A 23,549-nucleotide genomic window follows, 5' to 3' on the forward strand; every position below is an offset into this window, starting at 1 on the left:
CAGGAGCGGACAGTGTTTCGTTCTGTTGTGCACAGGTTTGCTGTGAGTTGGAACCCACTTGATGGCACCTAACAACAATAACATTTGACTATTACAGATCCAGAGAAGGTGGAAAGGGAAATACTTATTTCACCAGAGTTGTACTTTGAAATTGTAGAGATTCAGCACCTTGGATGGGCAGCTGCAGAAGAAACTGGAAATGCAGACAGTCATGACATTGGCCTTCTCTTCTGGGCTAAAGAGTTTATTTTTTGACACTTACTGTGGCAGACAAATGATAGCTCGGGCAGATACCCCATTCAATTCCTTTAATAAAGTGACCCCTCGCGGTTTCTTTTCCTCCTCATGAGGGCTAGAGAAAAGTTGAACACTGTAGGCATTATCCCGAATGTAATTTGTGAGATTTCCTCTGCTGATAACTTATTTGCATTATCACGTTTGAAAATTTGTTGAAATGACCTATCGCATATTCATAGAAAAATATATATCAGACTGGAAATTTGAGAAGGTTGCTGTTGTCCCACAAACGGAAACCAATTTCTAGGAAGAATTTCTTTATATCTTTACGAAGAAAAGGATAGCTAATCTAAGATGCACTCTACTGGGAAGTTAGTAAGAGTCCCAAGAATTATCCCAATAGTAGCCCTACCTTGAGCCAGCAATGATGTGACTGTAGCAATCTTGGTGGATTTGGGAGGACTGGATCCTAAGATTACCTCTGAGAATGTTATCACAGGCTAGAACCAAAAAAAAAAAAGGTTGCCGTCCAGTTGATTCAACTCATAGCGACCCTATAGGACAAAGTTAGAACCGCCTCATAGGGTTTCCAAGGAGCAGCTGGTGGATTCAAACTGCTGACCTTTTGGTTAGCAGTGGAGCTCTTACCCACTGCACCACCAGGGCTCCAAAGGCCACAAGTATTAGGAACTTCTGTTGTAATGCTTACTGCTTGCTTACATTAGTGTGGCTGGCTTTCTGAATAAAGAGAAGAGAGATTCCACATCTGGCTGTTAGATTCTCTGCCTGAATACAATCTTCTTTCTCTTTCATTGAAGCTAATGACATAATTCCTTGAACTCTGGGTAAGTTCAGGCCCACCCCATGCAGTCTGAAGTCTCAAGACACTCCGTGCAGTTCCTGACCCAGTGCTCTCTGGTCTTGTTTGTTTGGAGGGGAGTATTAGATGAGCGGAGCCCTGTGGCAAAGAGGTTAGGAACTGAGCTGCTGACAAAAGTTGGCAGTTCAAATCCACCGGCCACTCCTTGGAAGCGGTCAGTTCTGCTCTGTTCTGTAGGGTTGCTGTGAGTCGAAATCAACTCGATGGCAATGGGTTTGGTGACTAAATGAGGGTAGGAAAAAAAAAGTCTAGTTTGAGAATCCAGATCGAAAGTGGTGATGTGGAAATTGAATTAGCAGATGGATTATTGTTTGTGATAGGAGAAATGAGAAAATTATCAGTAGGAACAGAAGAGGCAAAGTGTCAGTTTATTTATTTTTTGCTATTGGTGTTTTAAAGATGAAAAGGATTCTGGGGTGTGATGCCTGTAGAGAGATGGGGTCTGTCATTACAATCTCTGAAGTGACTAATTAACACACCAAATCGAAGGGGCAGAATATCTTTGCCATATTTCACGTAACAAGTTGAAGCCAAGGCACCATTGGTATCATTCAGTTCTCCTTTTTTTTTTTTTTTTACCTTCAAGCCATAAAGGGAAACACAATGTTTATTTCCATTTTAGGCTCTAGGGGCAAATTCAGTAGGTAAAACTATTGATGTAGGCAAGGTGCGAATACTTGTAGCGTGCTCCTTGTCATTGCCAAAAAGAGACACTATTAAAAATGGTAAATTCATTCAGTGATTGCAGATTCTGTTTTGCATTCTGCTTTCTGCTGAATTCTTCCCTTTCAGAGAATCTTTCCAAGTCTCTATGGTGCCTGGAGAGTCTCTGCCCCATGATGAAATTCACCAGCTCATGTCAGCACCTTGATCACCTGCACTGTTGAAAGCAAACAGCAGCTCATCACCTGAAGTTCTTTGGATGATAAATGCATTGTTAATGGATCAGGAAGACAAATGGACTCAAACTGCAAATCCATGTGATTCCACAAGCCCTTACGGTAAGGGTGAGGTTAGCTGAATTTCCAACATGACAGATAGAGAACATAATTTTTATGACATAGACATTTATACAGCATGCAGTTGAGCTGCAGTCACAGGCATCTGGCGTAATGAGGTGACTCTCCCATTTTCTGAGTTGAAACTTCAGAGAGAATGTTGTTCTCCATTTGCTGCTGCAGCGGCTGAGCAGATCGTGAACTGCCATCATACCTCCCCTAGGGCCGGGCCTTCTGCCCAAGACAGACTATCTTGGAAACCAGAAAACTACAGCTGAGCACGGTTTTATTCCTGATGGCAAACTTTCCGGCTAAAGCGGTGGCTTTCGAATTGCCATCCTCCAGTAAGGACCAGTATTCCAAATGAATGTTCAGGGGCACCTTGTGCTCAACGAAGAGAAGATGGGGCTCTGGAGCCCCCACCCTAAACTGAACAGTGCCATTTCTCTTTGATCATTTTTATGTTTTGGACTTCTGCCTTAGGCATTAATTAATAAATGGATTCCATTCACTGATTTAAAAAAGCTCGAAAACCATTGAGTTTGTGGTTTGAGCAAATCCACTGAAGTTAAATGAATGATCGGATGATGTAGGAAGGAAAAAGAAAAACTGACATCTTGTCTTGGGCCTGCAGATAACACGGAATTACTGATCCAAACACATCATATATTTGTCGTAAAAACAAGCTGTGTGTGTGCATGATAACTCTGAAGGAAATCACAGAAAATCAGCCTAAACAAATGGATTTGGTTCAGACAAACGGCCTTTTACCAGGGACAAGGCCCTGGACCATTTACTTAAACTTGCTTCTTTTTCACTTCCTAGTTTTAAGAGAGGGCCGATAATACTCATTTCACAGGAGTGTTGTGAGAAATAGATGATGTACCAGGCGTGGTCAGGTATTCACAAAAAGGATATCTGCTTTGCCTTTTTTCGTTCCTGTTAGTTTTTAGTAAATCAAGTTTTCTGGTCAAGCCATTGCAGTGGAGTCCGTTCCAACTCATAGCGACCCTATAGGACAGAGTAGAACTGCCCCATAGGATTTCCAAGGAGCAGCTGGTGGATTCTAACTGCCGACGTTTAGGTTAGCAGCTGAGCTCTTAACCACTGCACCACCAGGGCTCCTAGTTTCCAGGTCAGCATATACTTAATATAAAGGAAGAAAAATATTTTGGCCCCAATCTCAACTCAATCATCATGAAAATAAGAGCTTCCAAACAAGAATGTGTGCATGGAGATAGGCAGCCAGAACTGCTAATGCGTTAACTCAGGGCTCCTGATTGTCTGCAGATGACTGAGCTGAGACTGAGAGCTCCTTCTCTTGGAGGGAGGGAAAGGCTGTACTACACTCAGTTCCCACAGGACCAGAGCCCCCAAGTTCTCCCTGTGCTATGCTGGGCACCTGGCATTTCTCAGCACTATCCTAAACGTCAGTGCCTGAGCTCAGACTGCTTAACACCCAAATACAGGTGTTTATGGCGATGATGCAAAGTTGCTTTCATGCTTTTCCCACAAAAAGGAAGAGCACATGCTTTTCCCACAAAAAGGAAGAGCACAGGTCTCTCCACCAGAGCACAGACAGCATGCTCAACTACTTCCCAGCCCAAGGTCACCTCTTGACAAGATGCCAGGATGTGGAGGGTGGTGTGACACCTGTCAGCCTTTTGCCAGAGTCCAGACTAGACCCAATGACCTCCACTGGTGTTTGTCCAAAAACGATAGCTGTGACATTTATGGTAGGGGCTTTTCTGTCTTCAAAGAAAAAAGATCTACTAAATATCTTCTCAGAGGAGAGTTTGTGGGGCAATTGTTTAATCAACACAATGATGGCATTAAGGAGCCCTGTTGGTGAGGTGGTTAAAGTGATAGGCTGCTAACCGAAAGATTGGTGGTTCGAAACCACCAGCAGCTCCGTGGGAGAAAGATGTGGCAGTCTGCTTCTATATGGATTTACAGCAGTGGAAGCCCTATGGGGTCGCTATGAGTCAGAGTAGACTTGACAGCAGTAGGTTTTGGTTTGGGTATGATGGTATATTAATGGACTTAAATGTAGCTGGTGGTATATTAGGAAGTTTGTTATGTTTAAGTCCCTAATTAGTGTCCCACCGTGACTGCTGCAGTACAAACATCATTTCTACTCTGGAAAAGATGCTAGTTAACAAAGGAGAAGAAGTGCATTCTTGCTATCAGTTCACAAGACCTAATTTAATGGTTTCTTCAAAATCAGCGGCAGTGCCAGTAAGCAGAAAAATAAAGAATGAAGAGAATGGAGAGAATTGAGAGGAAAAGAATGCAAGAGTTACTATGTAGGAATAGCAGGGAGAAAATAGTTTGGAAAGAAAATACGATGAGGGGAGACTTGTTTTATTATCGAATGTGGTAATTACTTGTTAAGATATAACTTGCTATTTTTAGTTGTCTTCAAGTCAGCTGTGACTCATGGTGACCCTATGTACAACAGAAAGGAACACTGCCTGGGATCCTGTGCCACCCTCACAATCAGGGGAGGATTATCCAACAGGCAATGTAAACACAGAGCTTACCTTGCTTACCAGACCATTTGTACTGAAATTGTTCACTACAGATTATTAAGTAAGCATAAGTAAGCCCTTGCTTACCTTGCTTACTAGGTCATCACCTCTGTTAGAGACTGGAAGTTTGAAAAGAGGTTTAGATTCTGTAGGAGGGTGCTGTGGGCTTGGAAGAGAGACAGATGCCAGCCATGCCTAGTAGCAGAGTCTTCGATGTGGTGAAAAAAAATGTGAAATGGTTCCCTACAGATGATCTGCTTACCTTGCCTGTTGGATAATCCACCCCTGCTCACAATTGCCATAGTTCAAGTCTATTGTGGAGGCCACTCCGCCAATCCTTCTCACTGAGGGTCTCCCTCGCCCTCGCTGGTGTTCTACCAAACATGATGTCCTCCTCCCACCACTGATCCCTCTGATGACGTGTCTAAAGCAAGCCACTCGGACAGTGTTTTGTTGTGATCCATAAGGTTTTCACTGGTTAATATTCAAAAGTAGATCACCACTGGGACTTTTCTTCCTAGTCTGTCTTAGTCTGGAAGCTCCACTGAAATCTGTCACTTGTCCATCATGGGTGATCCTGCTGGTATTTGAAATACTGGTGGCGTACTTTCCAGCATCACAGCAACACTCAAGCCAACACAGTATGACAAACTGACAGACAGGTGGTGGGGATATAACTTATGAGAGTGTAAGTCATTGGTGGGGAAGATTCAGGTCTCTGTCATCTTTTAATTCCATTAGCAGCGTTGACGAGGAGCCCTGGTGGCACAGTGGTTAAAGTCCTCGGCTGCTGTCCAAAAGATTGGTGGTTCAAACCAACCAGATGCTCCCCTGGAGAAAGATGTAGCAGTCTGCTTCCATAAAGATTTACAGCCTTGGAAACCCTATGGGGCAGTTCTCCTCTGTCCTGTAGGGCCATGATGAGTTGGAATCGACTCCACGGCAGTGAGTTTGGTTTCTTTTGGTGTAGCACCACTGATAGTTTGATGGGTCTGAGTAAATGTTAAGTGAATGAATGAATGAATTAATTATCAAGCGAACAAGTGGAACAGACATTTGACTTGAAATTAAAACTATGTGAACTGATGTAATTTTTGGGAAAATTCAAGGTCATTTGCACTGAACCTAAGAAAAGCTGCACTGAGCTAGGCTGGCCTGTCAGGGTCAGAGCTGAGCAGCCCTGGGAATTAATTCTTAAAGTTATCCATTCATATATTCGTAAAAAAAAAATTGACACTGTGTTTTATTGGGTTGGCTGTATTGTGCATCTGTGTAAATTTGGAGTCATGATGACTTTTTAATTCTAGAAATTATTTTGACTAGTTCTTATTATCTCACCAGTTTAGATAGACACAAAAATTAATGCCCGATCACCTAATCCTGGAGCCCTGGTGGCATAGTGGTTAAGAGCTTGGCTGCTCACCAAAAGGTCAATAGTTCAAATCTACCAGCCGCTCCTTCAAAACCCCGTGGGGCAGTTCAACTGTGTCCCATAGGGTCGCTGTGAGTTGGAATTGACTCAGTGGCAATGGGTTTGGTTTTTATGGTTTACTTAATCTTATTCCATTGGGCTCTTGAAATCTGATCTGGGACTCAGGGCTAGAGATAGCCAAAGGTGTAAACCTCAGAACTCGCCAGCTCCCGGTCTCCTCCTTACCAGCCACACTCGGTCAGCTGGAAATGCCTACATTCTCTTCTGTCTGTCTGCTTCCTTTTGTTTTCCCTACTGCTTCTGGATGTGGGAGCTTTCTGCTTCTCACCTTGACTAATTGTACATATTTTGATTGGTTTTATATGTCACCAAGGGTTCTCTTGTTCTACTTCTTCTTTTCTTTAACCACTACTCTGTCCAGGAGCCACCTCACAGCTTCTGTTCATGCATTATTTTGCTTTTTATGTATTTTAAGCTTTTATTGAGGTAGAACACATACAGAAAAGCTCACAAAGTTACTCTCAAAAAGTGAGTACACTAACACAGAATTCTTCTAATGAAATATGCCATTTGATCTCTAAACAGTTCTTTTGCGTTGAGCTTTGCTTCTGTCAAGAGGGCCTTAGACACTGTCAATTCTAGGTTCTCCCAGAGGGTCTGTCTATCTGATCTACTAAGTCGTAGTCCTTTGAAGCAGCTAAACACTCCCTCAAGAACAAAATTTCCTATTTGAGTATCTTGTTGTCTTTTTTTCTTTCTCTCCGCCCCCCCATCCTTTTTAAATTTTTCTGCTTGCTCTCCTCATATACTGATTGTCTCATGTATCTGTTCTCCTCATATGCCAGGGAACTCTAGGTGTTTGTGTAAGACACTTGTTTTTCTGCCAGAACTCCTTTTTGAGTAGTTCGGTTGAATGCTTTAGGGAGCAGGGATAGTGTTCCAATTGGCAGGCTTAACTTTAAAGTCAGGAGGGATAGAACCTGATACCATGATGCAAGTGTCCCAAATGCCAGAATGACGCGTGTTTATTCTGAGGCATGGTCATCCCAAGCATTGTGCAGTCACTTTATTCAATTTACCTCTAGAAGAACTGTGTGTGTGTGTGTGTGTGTGTGTGTGTGTGCGTGCGTGTGTTTTAATGCTGGGGAAAACGCCAAGGGGCCTGTGCTCTGTGCGAGGCGGTGGCAGGAGAAGACGGGCCAGCTGACTAACTCAGTGTACTGTGTAAAAGGTCTGCAAATGTCATCTCTGCCTGCAGCCCTGCTGTGCCCACCATCTTTATGTCCAGGGCTCCTCCAGCTGATGTATCCCCAGCTCCTCTGCCCACTCCTCCCAGCACCTTGCAGGCTGTGGCTGGTCTACCTATTCGGTGAACACTCCAGCTGTTTCTGATCTCTAAGAATTTTGTGGAACTGGCTCCAGCATCCCCTCATTCCCTTAGCCATTGTCATTTCTTTTCTTCCTTTCTTTTTTTTTTTTTTATTGTGCTTTAGGCGAAAGTTTACAGCTCAAGTTAATTTCTCATTCAAAAATTTATACACACTTTTTTGTGACATTGGTTGCAGTCCCCACAATGTGGCAGCACACTCCCCCTTTCCACCCCGGGTTCCCTGTGTCCGTTCATCCAGTTCCTGTCCCTTCCTGCCTTCTCGTTCTGCTTTTGGACAGGAGCTGCCCATTTGGTCTTGTATATTTGGTTGAACTAAAAAGCACGTTCCTCATGTGTATTAATTTTTTGTTTTATAGGCCTGTCTAATCTTTGTCTGAAAAGTGGGCTTCAGGAATAGTTTCAGTTCTCAGTTAGCAGAGCATCCAGGGGCCATAGTTTCAGGGGTTCCTCCAGACTCTGTCAGACCATTAAGTTGGTCTTTTTACATGAATTTGAATCACTGTCATTTCATTTGATTTATTTCTGTACTTTCATTTCAGTGGGGCCGTATCAGTCTAGAGGGAAGCAAGTATGCTGGGACTTCTTTCTTGAACTTGTGGCCCTTTTGGAAATCTTTCCATTTATGGAATTGTTGAGTGAATCTCTAACGCTCTTGTGCCTGGTCCTCATCTTAATGTTCTCAGTCTGCACGGGCGCCCACAAGCTGTCCTGGAAGGCCATTGTCCTCAGCAGGGCTCTGCAGTGAGAACAGTGGGACTTTACAGAAACTGACACCTCAGATTCTATTTCCACCGACTGCATATGAATGAGCCTCCTGGTACTTGCTTTTCTGCTTCGTCAGATAAATTCACCATGGGGTTCCAAAGGCAGTTAGTGCCGCCGGGTGGGGCGGGGGTTCTGGGAAGAGAGGTAGAGTGACTTTGAGAAGGTCATCCACCTCTACACTCCAGAATTGTGCATGCACCTGTAGGCAAATTAACGAAGAAAACAAAAAGAATAAAGATCATGGGCTTTGGAGGAGAATAAGCCTGGGGAACAAACACTGACTCTGCCATGTATTTTGGCACATAACCTTAACAGGTTCTATTTCCCCATCTCTGTTAAAAAAAAAAAAAAAAAGGAGAGTGCCTACCCTACCCAAGCTTTGTGTGGTTTATATAAAATAATGGGCATGAAACGCCTTTCTCACTCTCATACAGAGACATCCTGGCATTTGAGATTTTTTCCTCATGGACAGAACCATGCCAAACTTGGCTTGTGAGCCTCTTTGTTCCAGACCTCTTGTAAATGCTTTCCATGGATTAATTTATTTAACCCCACAACAACCCTAACAGAGATGGACTAACATGATCTCCATTTTGGCAAACAACAACAAAAGCCGAGGCACAGAAAGATTAAATAACTGGAGGAGTGTCAGGTTGTTAGACGGTGATGGAGCTGATAGTCCATCATAAAGGGTCACATTTCTGATGTAGTGAAACCCAGGTGAAATTGTGCACTACGGATTAGTAAACCAAAGACCAGACCAGACCCATTGCCATGGAGTCCATTCCAACTCATAGTGACCCTAGAGGACAGAGCAGAACTACCCCATAGGGTTTCCAAGGAGGGGCTGGTGGATTCCAACTGCCGACCTTTTGGTTAGCAGCCAAACACTTAACCACTGCGCCCCCAGGGCTCCACAGATGAATAAGTGAGCACAATCAAGCCTATGCGTACCTTGCTTACTGGGTGCTCCATCCCTGGCCTGTCAGCGCTGCCTGAGGGCTTGTTAGAAATGTAAACTTGAAGGCCCCTCCCCAGACCTGCTGGATGGGAATCTGTGGAGGCGGAGCTCAAAATATGTGTTTTTATAAGCTCTCTGGTTGATTCTGATGGCTTTAGTGTTGGAGAAGAACTGCTTTATAGCTTACAGCTACTTCCATGTACGTTAGAAGAACCGACTTCTGTCCTATGAAGTGCACAGGATTGGACCCATTTTACAGTGGAGTAAGGCGAGGCACAGAGAAGTATATAAGGTAGAAGGTAAAAGTCCTTCTCATTCATCATTCCCCAGAATTCATTCATCTGGACCCAATTATGTGGATTTTTCATTCTCCCTCTCTAATTCCCCTCCAGAAGCCGTGGTAGTGCAATGTTTAAGCTCTCAGCTGCTAATTGAAAGGTTGGCAGTTTGAACCCACCAGGCGCTCTATAGCAATCTGCTTCCATAAAGATTCAAAAACCAAACCCACTGCCATCGAGTCAATTTCTGACTCATAGCGACCCTATAGGACAGAGTAGAACTCCCCGTAGGGTTTCCAAGGAGCAGCTGGTGGATTCAAACTGCAGACCTTTTGGTTAGCAGCCATAGCTCTTAACCGCTACACCACCAGGGTTTCCAGGTGCTCCTATAGGGAGCACCTGAAGTAAAACTGGGACATTAACGAGATAGTAGATAAGTGTAAACTTTGGTGAAGGGAAAGACAGTCCACAGTATAGGGGAAGTCAGCAAAACTTGACGAAGGCAAAGTCATAGGAGCTTCATAGACACATCCAAACGTCCTGAGGGACTGTGTTACTGGGGCTAAGGTCTGGGGACCATGGCTGTGGAGATCATCTAGGTCAACTGGCATAACAAAGTTCATAAATGAAATGTTCTACATCCAACTTTGGTGAGTAGCATCTGGGGTCTTAAAGTAGGGCAGGTGTCTTAAGAGGAAGAAGGCGTTTAGGATGCAACAAGGTGAGCAGCACACTTGGGGGGCTCCTGTGTTCCTGCAGAGAACTGATGAAGTAGGAGATAAGCAGAGGTCCTTACGGGGCCTTGGTGTTTTGCTGTTAGGTGCTGTCATGTCGGTTCCGACTCATAGCGACCCTGTGTGCACCTGAACCAAACACTGCCCGGTCCTGTGCTGTCATCACAATTGCTGTTATGCTTGAGCCCATCGTTGCAGCCACTGTGTCAATCCATTTCGTTGAGGGTCGTCCTCTTTGTTGCTCTCTGCTTTACCAAGCACGATGTGCTTCTCTAGAGACTGGTCCCTCCTGATAACACGTCCAAAACATGCTTCCAAGGAGCATTCTGGCTGTGCTTCTTCCAATACAGGGGCTTGTAGAGAATACTAATGCAGAGAAATACAGAAAGCAGAAGTCAATGAGATTCTTAGTGACCAGGAAAATCACAGGGATTCCCAAATCTGTGTACTGTACTGGGCTGTTAGATCCTTTCTGTGAGATCCTTTCTAGCATTAGAAAGCCGTGTCTTCTGGAAATTGTAGAAACCAGTATCTACACGCTCAAATCATATTCAGATTAAAAGTGAACTTATACTGAGGGCTTATTGCAGGCCTTGTGATCTGAGCTTAACATGTATACTAAATTCTTACGAAGAAAGTAGTAGTATTATCCCACTTTACAGTGAAGGAACCTGTAGCCGATGAGGTTGAGCAATTTAGCCAAGGGCACACCACTGGTAAGGGTTGGTCTAGTTTTGGGATCCTTCTGGTCTGGATCCAGAGCCCATGAAAACTAGGCCACTGTATGTGTCCTGCTTTCTCAGGCCTCAGTGGAGAGTTTAGACCTCAGATAGCCCGGGAGTGCTTTTTGATCATTTCATTCTCACCCCTCGAAACCAGCGCTTTTCAAAGTTGAATGTGATAGGAATCATTTGGGGATCTTCTTTAAACACAGATTCTAAACGCAGTGTCAATGCTGCTGGTCCAAGCTCAGGCTTTGAGTCACTGGCAAGGCTCTAAACCATCAGAAAAGTCAGTGCTGATATCAGGCTGCGTTCCAGCAGGTGGCATCCCCACCTACTTGCCTTGATCATCTCGACACTTCCAGCCGCTGTGCTTTACCCTTCAGGGGTCAGTTCACTTAATTAATAAGCTGTGTGAGCTGTTTCACCAATTTGCCTGAAGTGGATGGAATTACAAAAAAGAATCTCTGTGTCTCTCCCTGATTTCTTTCATGCTCTGTGAAGTAGGTAATTTATGCCAGTGATTACAGATTATATGTTTATTTAGCTAACTGACTACAATAATAAGACCCCACAGGGGGCCGAATGGGATTTCCTGGTCTCTGGGATGCTGAACATCTCTGCTTAAATGCGGCAATTAGGCAGGTTTTGGTGGTATTCTTGTACAAGCCCTGGTAGAAAAGCAGTCGATCCTCACCACAGTAAATGTGCATCTGGCTAGTCACTCACTGGTGCTCTCTTCCAGGGCTTTGTATCTCTTTTAGATTTTATTTCTGGGTACAGAGGAGAGAGCTGAACTGCTGAATTAATTCAATAAGCTACACGCTACACGTGTCGGAGAGCTGCGGTACCCTGATTACCTCCATCACCCCGGGCGGGACTTCTTTGCTGCCACTGCTACTCTCGATTCATTCCCTGGTAGTCCCCAACAGCATTTATTTTGTACCATTCCAAACCAAACCAAACCCGTTGCCATGGAGTCGATTTCTGACTCATAGTGACCCTACAGGCCAGGGTAGAACTGCCCCAGATGGTTTCCAAGGCTGTAATCTTTATAGAAGTGGACTGCCTCATCTTTCTCCCACAGAGCAGCTAGTGGGTTCAAACCACCATCTTTTCAGTTAGCAGCTAAGTGCTTAACCAGTGCGCAACCAGGGCTCTTTTTCGTACCATTAAACCAAAACCAAACCAAACCCGTTGCCATGGAGTTGATTCCAACTCATAGCGACCCTAGAGGACGGAGTCGAACTGCCCCATAGGGTTTCCAAGGAGCAGCTGGTAGATTCGAACTACCGGCCTTTTAGTGAGCAGTCTGAGCTCTTAACCACTGTGCCACCAGGGCCCCTTTGTACCATTGAGCAGGGAAGAAAATGAAACCATGGGAGAGTTAGTGATCCCTGGGACATTTTCTCTGTGATCTTTCTAGGCAAAGCTCAGCAGGTGACAACTGGATAGATGTCTTTGTTCTCAACATCGTCCCCACCCAAAACAAAACAAAACCAAAAACCAAACCTGTTATGGTCAAGTCGATTCTGACTGATGCAGACCCCATGCGTTACAGAGTAGAACTGCTCCCTAAGGTTTTCTTGTCTGTAATCTTCACAGAAGCACATCATCAGGCCTTTCTTCTGCAGCCTGCGGGGTGGATTCGAGCTGGCAACCTTTAGGTTAGTAGTCCAGTGCAAACTGTTTGACCGCCCAGGAGCCTGCTCTCAACACAAAAAGAATAAAAATAAAGGGAAAAAGAAAAGGTATGTCTCTGGAGTGAGGACTGACACGGGACAGTCTTGGCTTCTCTGCTGGGCTTATAAAACTTGGGGAAGTGATTTCATGAAGAAGAATACAAAATTAGGTACAGGGCTTGTGCAAGTGAGGGACCCTGAAGCTTAAGCATCATCAGCTCTCCAGGAAATTCACCTCTGCCTGTGTTATTACTCTTGGATTCATCCCCAGCTTCAAGGTCTTATTTCTTCATTACTCTCTGCCACTCACCATGTCAGCTGAAAATATTTTCTTTGCTTGTCCTGCAGCCTCATGAGTCCTTGTCTTTCCGGCTAGCTTTTCGGGCCATCATCATCTGCATTGCCCAGACGGCCTTCTGAGCTTTCCTGTGGCTCTAGGGACACCTTAGAAACCTGAATTGTTTCTTTATCTTCTTTTCTGGCACCTCTTCTTCTGCCAGTGATTTCTTTTTTGCTTTCTTTCTTTCTTCCTTCCCCTCCCTTTTTTTCCCCCTCCATAAGCCTAGGAATCAGGGGCAAAATATTTCATTTACACCTAAAAGTGGATTTAAACCCGTTGCCATCGAGTCGATATGGACTCATAGCGACCCTGTAAGACAGAGTAGAACTGCCCTGTAGAGTTTCCAAGCAGCGGCTGGTGGATTTAAACTGACGTTTTGGTGAGCAGCACCAAATCCAAAAGTGGATTTAGGGGAGCACTGTTTGATTTGGTGGCTTCAGGTGTTTCATCTTATACCCAGCCAGGAGTGTCTTGCCTTCTTCTGCTCCCCCCCGCCACCATTAGCTAACTAACATGTATGTAGTCCACAGTATAGGAAAGGTACTGTCATGGATTGAACTGTGTCCCCCCAAAATATCTGTCAAATTGGCTAGTCCATGATTCCCAGTCTTGTGTGACTGTCCACCATTTTGTCATTGATGTGATTTTCCAATGTGTTATAAATTCTACCTCTATGATGTTAATAAGGTGGGATTAGCAGCAGTTATGTTAACCAGGCAGGACTCAATCTACAAGATTTGGGTGTGTCTTAATCTCTTTTGAGACATAAAGGAGAGAAGTGAGCAGAGAAATGGGGGACCTCATTATTACCAAGCAAGAAAAGCCAGGAGTGCATGTTCCTCGGACCCAGTGTCCCTGCGTTGAAAAACTCGTAGACCAGGGGAAGACTGAAGACAAGGACCTTCCCCCAGAGCCAACAGAGAGAGAAAGCCTTCCTCTGGAGCTGGCACCCTGAATTTGGACTTCTAGCCTCCTAGACTGTGAGAGAATAAACTTCTCTTTGTTAAAGCCATCCACTTGTGGTATTTTTGTTATAGCGACACTAGATAAACAAGACAGGTACTGTCTCAAGCTCTTTTTATGTAGTATCTCTTTTTTTTTTAATATCAGATTCAAGGAACTGTTCTTTGTTTTTAATGCCCACAATGTTATGCATGTTCCCCGTGGATCTACATGAGAGTTTGTTGCTGTATTCCCAGGAGCAGGCTTGTCATGTCATAGAGTTTAAGCATCCTCAGTTCTACTAAATGCCAGATTTTTTATTTTTTTCTAGAATGATGGTACCAGTTTCTATTGTTACTGGGTAGAAACCCCAGGTTCTTGCTCGGTATGACTCGGACTGGCCAATAAATGAGAGACCAAGGTGGGAGAGCAAGAAAGGCACCTTTATTTCGTTGTACAAGGAAAAGGAGTCAGTCGGAGCTGCCGCCGCCATGACTCCTCCCCAAGGGCGAGGAGAAAAGTTACTTTTAAGGGATTTACAAGTAGGGAGTTCATACAAGTTACGTCAGCAACATTCTTAATCATACCACGCAAGTGCGATGGAGTTTACAAGCAAAAGCAGGATTTAAATGCAAAACTTCGGGGGAGGAAGCCAGGCAAAGGAAACAGGATTTTAATGCAACACTCTCTGAGGCTCTGTCTCACTGTTCTCACCAGAAATGCAGGAGATGTCATGGTTCCTTACAACCCTGATGGTATTTTGGTACCATTTCAGTTGTCTCATTTTTGCCAGCGTATAAAATGGTATCTTGCTTTTTAAATAATAAATCTACTGCTTTTACTTTTTAATCCCTTTTTAACTTCTTATTAAATATAATATGAATACAGAAAAATGTACATAAGTATACAGTTCAACACACTTTTAGAAACAGCACATACTTGTTTAACAAACACCCAGATCAATAGTCTCATTTTTGTTTTAATTTGCACTTGAATACAGCTAACATTGGATCAATGTGAGTTGGAATCAGCTCGACGGCAATGGGAACGTTGAATCTCCTCGTATGCTCCTTAGCCATTTGGGTTTTGCTTATTTTATATCCTTTGCCCATTGTTCCATTAAGTTTCTTGTTCTCATGTTTCTGCTGCGTTGGGTTTCTTTTACATTCTTTAGTCATTTGTTTTAACCTGAAACTCATTGCTGTTAAGTTGATTCTGACTCATAGCGTCCCTATAGGACAGGGTAGAACTGCTCCACAGGTTTATATTTTATTTTTACACTCATCTTGTTATTACGGCAAGAGATCAGCTGCTAACTAAAAGGTCAGCTGAACGAATCCACTTGTTGCTCCTTGGAAACCCCATGGGGCGGTTCTACTCTGTCCTATAGGGTTGCTTTGAGCTGGAACTGACTCAACGGCAGCGAGTTTGTTGTTTTGGTTTTGGCCTCTGCACAAAACCTCCTGCATCAGAAGCTGCATTTTAACAAGAGGTTCTGGTAATTTGTGTACACATTAGTCAGAGAAGCACCGGGAGAAGAAGAGAAACCAAACCAAGAAGCAGGTGTGATTGTGAGAAACTCAGTTATCCTTCCTGAAAGGAATAAACCATCTTAGGGAATTTAGATATTGAAGGATAATCCACGAATGTAGGAAACAGTTGCAATAGAAGAAAAATGACTCTGGGATGGGACTTCCAAAAGGTGAGTGAAAACAGTATTTATTAATTGCTGAGGGACAAATCCCTAGGCTCTAGGAACACCCGACTCAAAATTACAAGAGCTTCAGTTAAGGAATGTCACGGAGGTGATTGTACAATTGGAATAATTCTGAGGATTCAGGACAAATGTTGCTTCAGTAACGGCTAAGGCTGAGCAATGCCACAGCAAGAAGCCACAGTAATTGCCACTGTGTACAGGAATGACGGTGCCAGCTCAGGTCAGGAAGAGGAGACTGTCAGAACCCTCACTCAATTCAACCCTGGGTACCAGCAGCTCTGGGCTCCCAGGGATGCAGGGGATTGAGACAATTACATAAATTGCATGGGAAAGAACAGAATTTGAAGGCTGGCTTCGTGCCCCAGGTTACTAACGTTCCAATTTCCTGACATTTCAAGAAGACAACAGTGTTCCAAATGATATTTTCCTGGGAAAGAAAGAAAGCCCCCCACCCATCTATCTTAATTCCATAGAGCCAAAATCAACCTTTTAAGGAAAATAGCAGAAGACACATTCATAATGATAAATAAGTGTTTGCTGAATAAATAAATGGAAGATATCTTTCAACAAAGCTTAAATACACAAGTGACAGATTCAGAAAATCGGGCTTATTGATTGACATGTTGATAAGGCTGAAGCCAAAAAGATTTTCTCTGTCTGCTGTCTTCCCTGTCTACTGTCCTTATTATCTGCTATGACTTTTGACAAGCTCCCAGTACAGACATTTGAAAACATGAACTTGTGTATAATTGCTTTATAGGCTGAGAATCTGCTTGCTTTCTGAATTTGGAGTGTGAGACCTGCTGTTGTTAGGTGCCATCAAGTTGGTTCCGACTCATAGAGACCCCATGTACAACAACGAAACACTGCTTGGTCCTGTGCCATCCTCACAATTGTTGTGCTTAAGCCCATTGTTGCAGCCACTGTGTCAGTCCATCTCGTTGAGGGTCCTCCTCTCTTTCACTGACCCTCCACTTTACTAAGCATGATGGCCTCCAGAGGCTGATCCCTCCCGATAATGTGTCCAAAGTATTGAGACATAGTCTCGCCATCCTTGCTTCTAAGGAGCATTTTGGTTGTACTTCTTCCAAGACAGATTTGTTCGTTCTTTTGGCAGTTCATGGTATATTCAACATTCTTTGCCAGCACCACAATTTAAAGGCATCAATTCTGGGATTCTGGGACCTGGTGCTGTGATAATCTTTGTGTTATGTTATTTCTTTGGACTCTTCTAATGGGAGACTCCTGGAAGAATTGTTTTGAACTAATGTGACATCTGTGCCCTCAGGGACACAGTGAGAGAACCCTGGCATCATCTGCTGAAGGAACCTCCACTTCTTATCTAAGGTGGGATCACCAGGAGTCAAGAGCCCCTCTAGCCAGAAATGGTCAGAATAAGAAATTAAGAAGGACTTCAATTTCCTTATCTTTTAATTGAACTTGAGAATTCTGGACTTCATAGTTAAACTCACAGTGACAATGTAATTTTTTGAATTTCACATTATGAACATTTTCAAGTATACGACAAAGTAGGTAATTATAATAAACACTAATAGACTCATCGTCTAGATCTGTAAATTGATTTAAAAAATTTGCCATGTTTGCTTCTTCTTTTTTTTTTATTTGCAGAAGTATTTTAAAGTAAATCATAGATATGATGGGGCCCTGGTGGCTTGGTGGTTAAGTATTTGGCCGCTAACCAAAAGATAGACAGTTCGATTCCACCAGCCACTCTTTGGAAACCCTATGGGGCAGTTCTACTGTGTCCTATTGGGTTGATATGATTCGGAATCGACTCAACAGCAACGGGTTATTATAGATGTGATGGCATCTCACTCATGAAATAGTGTTATCACAATACCATTATCATACCTCAAAAAATTAACAGTAATTTCCTCACTTCACCTAATAACAAGTGTGCACTCAACTCACCAACTGCCCCCCGCCCCCCAAATTTCCTTACAACAAGTTTGTTGAAACCAGGATCCAAAACACAAAAGGCCCACCAAGCATTGCCTTTTGCTTAATGGTAAGGAGTACATTCATTTTGGAGGGGATATCCCAACACAACTCACACTACTGTAACCCAGAAACTGTACAGAGGGCAAAGACTCCTGCATATTCATGGGGCTCATTTTGCACCCTGAGGAATGCATGTGTTCACTGAGGCATCTAGAGTAGATGCTACTTCATCCTTCACCTTGTCTTATAAGAATAAACTCAAGAGACCAACATGACACCCTCTGGGATGATAAGATGGTTAAGGTCCATTAAGACAAAATTATACTACAGAATCTGGGAGCTGATGTATCCCAAGGCAAGATGGTAAAGGTAAACTGATATCCCTCCAGGGGGCACTACTTCTGCTATTTTTTGCTTATCAGTGTAGAGAATAGAAAAGGAGGCATTTTGGGATCGATAGTTACATAATAGGTACCAGGGCCATGCTGATTTGCTTTAGAAAAAATACAACTTTCTGGAACACATCAGCCATTGGAATTAACTCATGATTAAGCTTACATTCACCTTTATTCTCCAAATCCAATTGCTCCCCAGTGCATGACATCGGTGCCTTCAATAAGCACTTCCTGACACTGGATGTCTCTTGGTTGCAACTAATCCTGTTCTCCAATCAGAGCTCAGGTGTAGATAACGGAAACACTTTTAATAGTTTAAGCAGATGTGGGATATAACACAGGGAATTAGAAGCTTACACAATTATTGGAAGAGTCAAGGGGATAGTCTCCAGGCTGAGCCTCTGGGGATGATTCCCAGAGCAGTACAACACTTGGCTGGCTCGTCAAGGCAACTGCTTCTTCCACTGCCTCCACCAGGGAAGTTGGGAATCACAAAGCAACTGTGCCAAGTTATAGGACCAAGCTGCCTTAGCTAAAACATGGGGAACAGAAAGCTACCACCAGAACACAGAACCTCATATGTGATCTGGGTTTCCAGGTGCTGCAACCAAGTCTGTTATCCTCTGCACCAGGTTGTTACATTGCAACCAGCACTCATAGACTTCCTCATTTAATTCACATCCTATGTCCTTATTTAACTCCTTTTCAATTCAACTCAGAGCAAGCACATCTAACTGATGGAAACAAAATGGTAGCCAGACTCTTACCTTCAAGGACTGGTGTAGCTTTTATTTTATTTTATTTTTGGTCTCTGCAGTACAGTAAGTTGTTCTAGAAAGTCTAGAACACATGGTGAGTGAATGAATACGCCATCTCCCCTGAAGAAGGTGGCTCTAGCTCCATGCCGTGTTTTAAAAGAATTCTAATGCCCACAAAAAGACAAAACATTTTCTGGTGTTTGCACACAACAAGGTAATCAAATAGTTACTAGACTGATCATAAGGCTAACACAATGTATGCAACAATGGACCTTACTGAATCCCAATAAAGGAATCACCAGGAGCTAGATGAGTGATCTTCTGCTTAACATTGTTTCAAAAGTTGTTACTAATACCTAGTATTATCCAGCATTAAGCTACTATGTGGTGTAAATTAATTATTTAGAACAATGGTTTGCTTTTTAACAGCCTCTGTAAAAAAAAAAAAAAAAAAAGTGTAACTTAAATGCAATTCAGGCAATACAGGAAAATAAAATGTGCTTTTGGTTTTTGTTTTCCTCTTGGTTTTGTGAAAATGTGTTTGTGGAGGGACTTAATGTAGCTCTTTTTCAAGATTTCTTTCAGATACATCCTCTTAAGCGAAGTAATGATCAAAGAACTAGAGAGAGGTGGGTTGGATTTTTTCGGGGAAAGTACGACAATGGTAAATTTAGATGAAGTCAGTGAAGATTTTATCCATGTGAGAGTGATTTGCTTCCTGAATAATCTTTGAAAATCATCTGATATGTGCTTCAAAGTTCAGCTTTTCTACAGGAAACCAGAGCTGAAAGTGGAAAAATACCCAGTCTTTTTTAGGCAAAAAAAAAAAAAACAAACAAAAAACAAGCAAACAAAAAATACTTGCTACCTGGAAAATAAAACTTCATTAGAATTTGATTACTTCTCTCCCTGAACACCCAGCTCAACGCTGTCATTATAACACTGAAGAAAAACAATCAGTTCAAAAATGTGTTAATTTTCACAATAAAGAAATCATTTACTAATGATTTACCAGCTAGCTTTCTTTTTCTTGCATGTCCGCTAATAAATTGGATTATAATTCTTATACGACTGCTTTTCTAAGGAAAATAGAAGACACATGTACAATCAAAATACATAGATTTGAAATTTACATCCAACCACGACCTTATCCTCAAATGGTCCCTTTTATATTGGAAATAGTAAATGACTGTTACCCACAAAGGGACCTAACATTTAGTGAGTACTGACTATGGGCTAGTCACTGTTCCAAGGACTCCACTTACATGAGTCATTTGTTGCTCACTGGAGCTCTGGTGGCGCAGTGGTTAAGAGCTACGGCTGCTAACCAGAAGGTCGGCAGTCTGAATCCACCAGGCGCTCCTTGAAAACCTTACGGGGCAGTTCTAGTCTGTCCTATAGAGTTGCTCTGCGTTGGAATACACTCAGTGACAACAGGTTTGCTTTTTGGTTTTTTATAGCACTGGTGGGAAAATGGTTATGTGCTCGGCTGTTAACCAAGTGGTCTACAACTGGAAGCCACCCACTGGCTCTGCAGGAGAAAAAACCCAGTGCTCTGCTCTGGGAAAGAGTACAGCCTAGGAAACCCCATGGGGCAGTTCTACTCTGTCACATAGGGTCACTATGAGTCAGAATCTCCTCGACGTCACACAATAACGGTAGTACTGGGAAGTAGGTATATCGACAGTGAAACGTCACAGATGATGAAAATAAGGCACTAGTAATTGGCCCGAGGCCACTCAGAGAGCAAGTGGTCAGCAAGGATTTGAGCTCAGGTGATGTGGCTCCAGAGTTCTTGATTCTAAGCATTACACAGTTCCGATTTGCACCAGCAACTCCAAAGGAAAAAACGACTAAAGTACAATGAACTGGAGAAAGAGGAAAGATTTTTTAATCCTTCCACTCATCCTCATTCCTTCAGGTAGGCTGTGCTGGCAGCGAAGAAGCGAAGAAGCCTCCATATTTGCTCCCAACCTGAGCCAGGGGTTGCTCTGGGATTGCTTCTCTGCAGTTGGTCCCAGATTACACCCTTAAACCAAAATAGACGCAAAAAGTTTTTAGATTATTTATGCTGACTACCACCTTGCCAGAAACCTTGTTAGTGGAAGATATAATGGTGGTCCCCCAGTTCTGAACTTGAAGGCATAGTAAAATCCACTGATTTCCAATCTGTATCTGTCCCTGTATATCACCCTTAATAAACAGACAAATACCCGATCCTACCTCCATCCCATCTCTAAAGTGGGATTAGCTAATTCAAGTGTTTCCCCTAATTGCTATTATCTTGTTTACAGGTTTATAAAAACTTTGCCTTGAGGAAGCATCGCCGAGGGAACGGCCTGTACAATTCTACCTCACTTGGGGCCTAGACACTTTTTGACAAAGCACCAAATGTGTTCAAACCACTGCTGTGCTTCGTAAAAATGCCAGTATTCTGAGGCTTTCCTAGTCGTCTATATTCTGTCCAGATCTACCTGTTAAAAATATCTACGTTTCTCCTCTTTTTTTTGTCTTCTCTTAGAATGACCTCATACTTTCTTATTCTAATTTTTCTTTAATATTTTAGAGACTACTTGTGCTGCTGTTAGTGGATTCAAACTGCTGACCTTTTGGTTAGCAGCCTGAGCTCTTAACCACTGTGCCACACATTGTGGCTTTCAGAGGCATCCACTTTAAAGAACTGATTGACCAGATACCCACCTTGTGGCTTTGCTGACTTTTCAATCGGTTCTTTAAAGTGGATATCTCTGAAAGGCAGGATGTATAACCCAAATGACATTGTGCTATTTCTTCTAATGGTTTCCAAAATTCTACAGTTTTGAAATTGAATGGAATAAAAGTAAAAATATTGTGTTTTTAGCACACAAAATGAAACCGGGTACTAGACTCCCAGTATGATGTCTTTGCCTACTTTTCTATCACCTTGCCGTCCTATTCCTTGACCCTTCCATGCGCCAAGGCATTAGTGAATATGGTCCTTCTGGCTCAGCAGTATCTATTTGTCTGCAAGTAGGTGCTCTCAGCTGATTCTGAGTGTCTTCTCCCTGCTTCCGGAGAGAGCTACATTTAATCTTAGTTTATGGAAGTTTATGGCTAAAACATCAAATTCTGCTTGATGTGGACACTTCCCAGCAATGGCTTAATAATAAAGCTTTTAAATGAGGAATGAAAATAAGACTATGTATAATCTGCTTAAATTAAAAGGAGTTTTCTCTAGGAATCCTGAGGGAACCTATCACGTCTCTGAGACTGGATCTTGCTCACAAATGAACCTCAATTGACTACTTCTAATCCCAGTTTTCCTAATGCTAAATCGAGTACCGGAGAGCTGATAATAGCAACACATCGAAAACCAAAAGGCATTCAGAGTAGAGAGAGACTGACCGGGTTACCCCTTGCCATCGAGTAGATTTCGACTCACGGCGACCCCATAGGACAGAGTAGAACTGCCGCATACAGTTTCCAAGGAGTGCCTGGTGGATTTGAACTGCTGACCTTTTGGTTAGCAGGCGAACGATTAACTACTCTGCCACCAGGGATCCGGAGAGAGATTAGTACAAGGATAGCCAGCAAATATTCAATCTCTTGGGAGATTCCAGGTGACATTAACCCAAGAATATCCTTAACTCTAGTTTGAAAATCTTTAACATATTTCAGGAGCTTCAAGTCAGCAAATCTTTGTCTGGGGAAAATCTGAAGCAGAAGTAATTCTGTCTTTTTCTATGTGGACCTTACAAATACCGTCTGAACTCAGAGCTGTGACTTGGAGAAGTCAAATTTACCTCCTCAATTTTGTAATAATGGTTCCCCTTTTAATGTCGTATTTCTATCCATATTTTCAGCCACTATTTCTTGAGTGCCTTTTCTGTGTCACTCACGCCTCTGGGAGCCAGCATCAGAGAGACAATTCAGCCATAATTGCCTAGTTTTAAGAAGTCAGAGCGTAATAGGTAAAGAGATATTTAACTTCTTGCCCTTACCCATTCAGAATTTAGCTTGTGAGTGACACTTTAGGGGAAATCGTATCTTGACATAATAAAATAAAATCAACTTATGAGACACTTAGCTCAGCATGCACCTAAAATTGGTTCTTCAATAAATAAACCTGTAAACCCCATGGGGCAGTTCTACTCTGTCCTGTAGGGTTGCTATGAGTCGGAATCGACTCGACGGCAACGGGTTTGGTTTCTCGTAGCCACAATTGTATGTTCTGAAGGCACAGTGGCAATTCTTCCACAGTCTGAGTCTAGTGGAAGAGAAGGATATCTAAACAGATCATTGTAATATCATGTGACTAAGAGAAACCCTCAACAGCTTAGGGTAGGCTGGATAAGGTTTTACAGAGTAAATACCATTTGAACTGATGGCATGAAAGTAGAGTGAGTTCAGGAAAAGTTAAGATTTTCCTTGTGGGAATTTTAAGGGAAAGTGAGAGAAAGAGGGGCTGGGAATAATATGTACTTTACATATTATTCTGAGACATTACATTAGATTCTACTAGAGATAAAGTAGAATGATACAGCGAAGGTCTAGAATAAGCATTTTTCTAAAATATGGTCCTCTCCATAGATAAATACTTCAAACAGCACTTGACTTGCAGAAATATGCTGGAAAATTCTGTCTCCAATGAAGGAGAAACTCGCTTTTAAACTGCTTTTCATGTCAAATAACATTTTGTAGCTGTCTGCTAGTGTGTATGAATGGTCAACGCTCATTTGTGTTTCCTTTTTCCTTGGGGTCTCTCTTTTTTAGATACTGAGATCCTACAACCAGTGAACTCTTCCTGAGGTGTATGAAAATTGTGTGTCAACTAGAGAATGTACGG

This window comes from Trichechus manatus, unplaced genomic scaffold (assembly GCF_000243295.1).
Source record: "Trichechus manatus latirostris isolate Lorelei unplaced genomic scaffold, TriManLat1.0 scaffold00049, whole genome shotgun sequence".
In the NCBI taxonomy this organism is placed as follows: domain Eukaryota; kingdom Metazoa; phylum Chordata; class Mammalia; order Sirenia; family Trichechidae; genus Trichechus; species Trichechus manatus.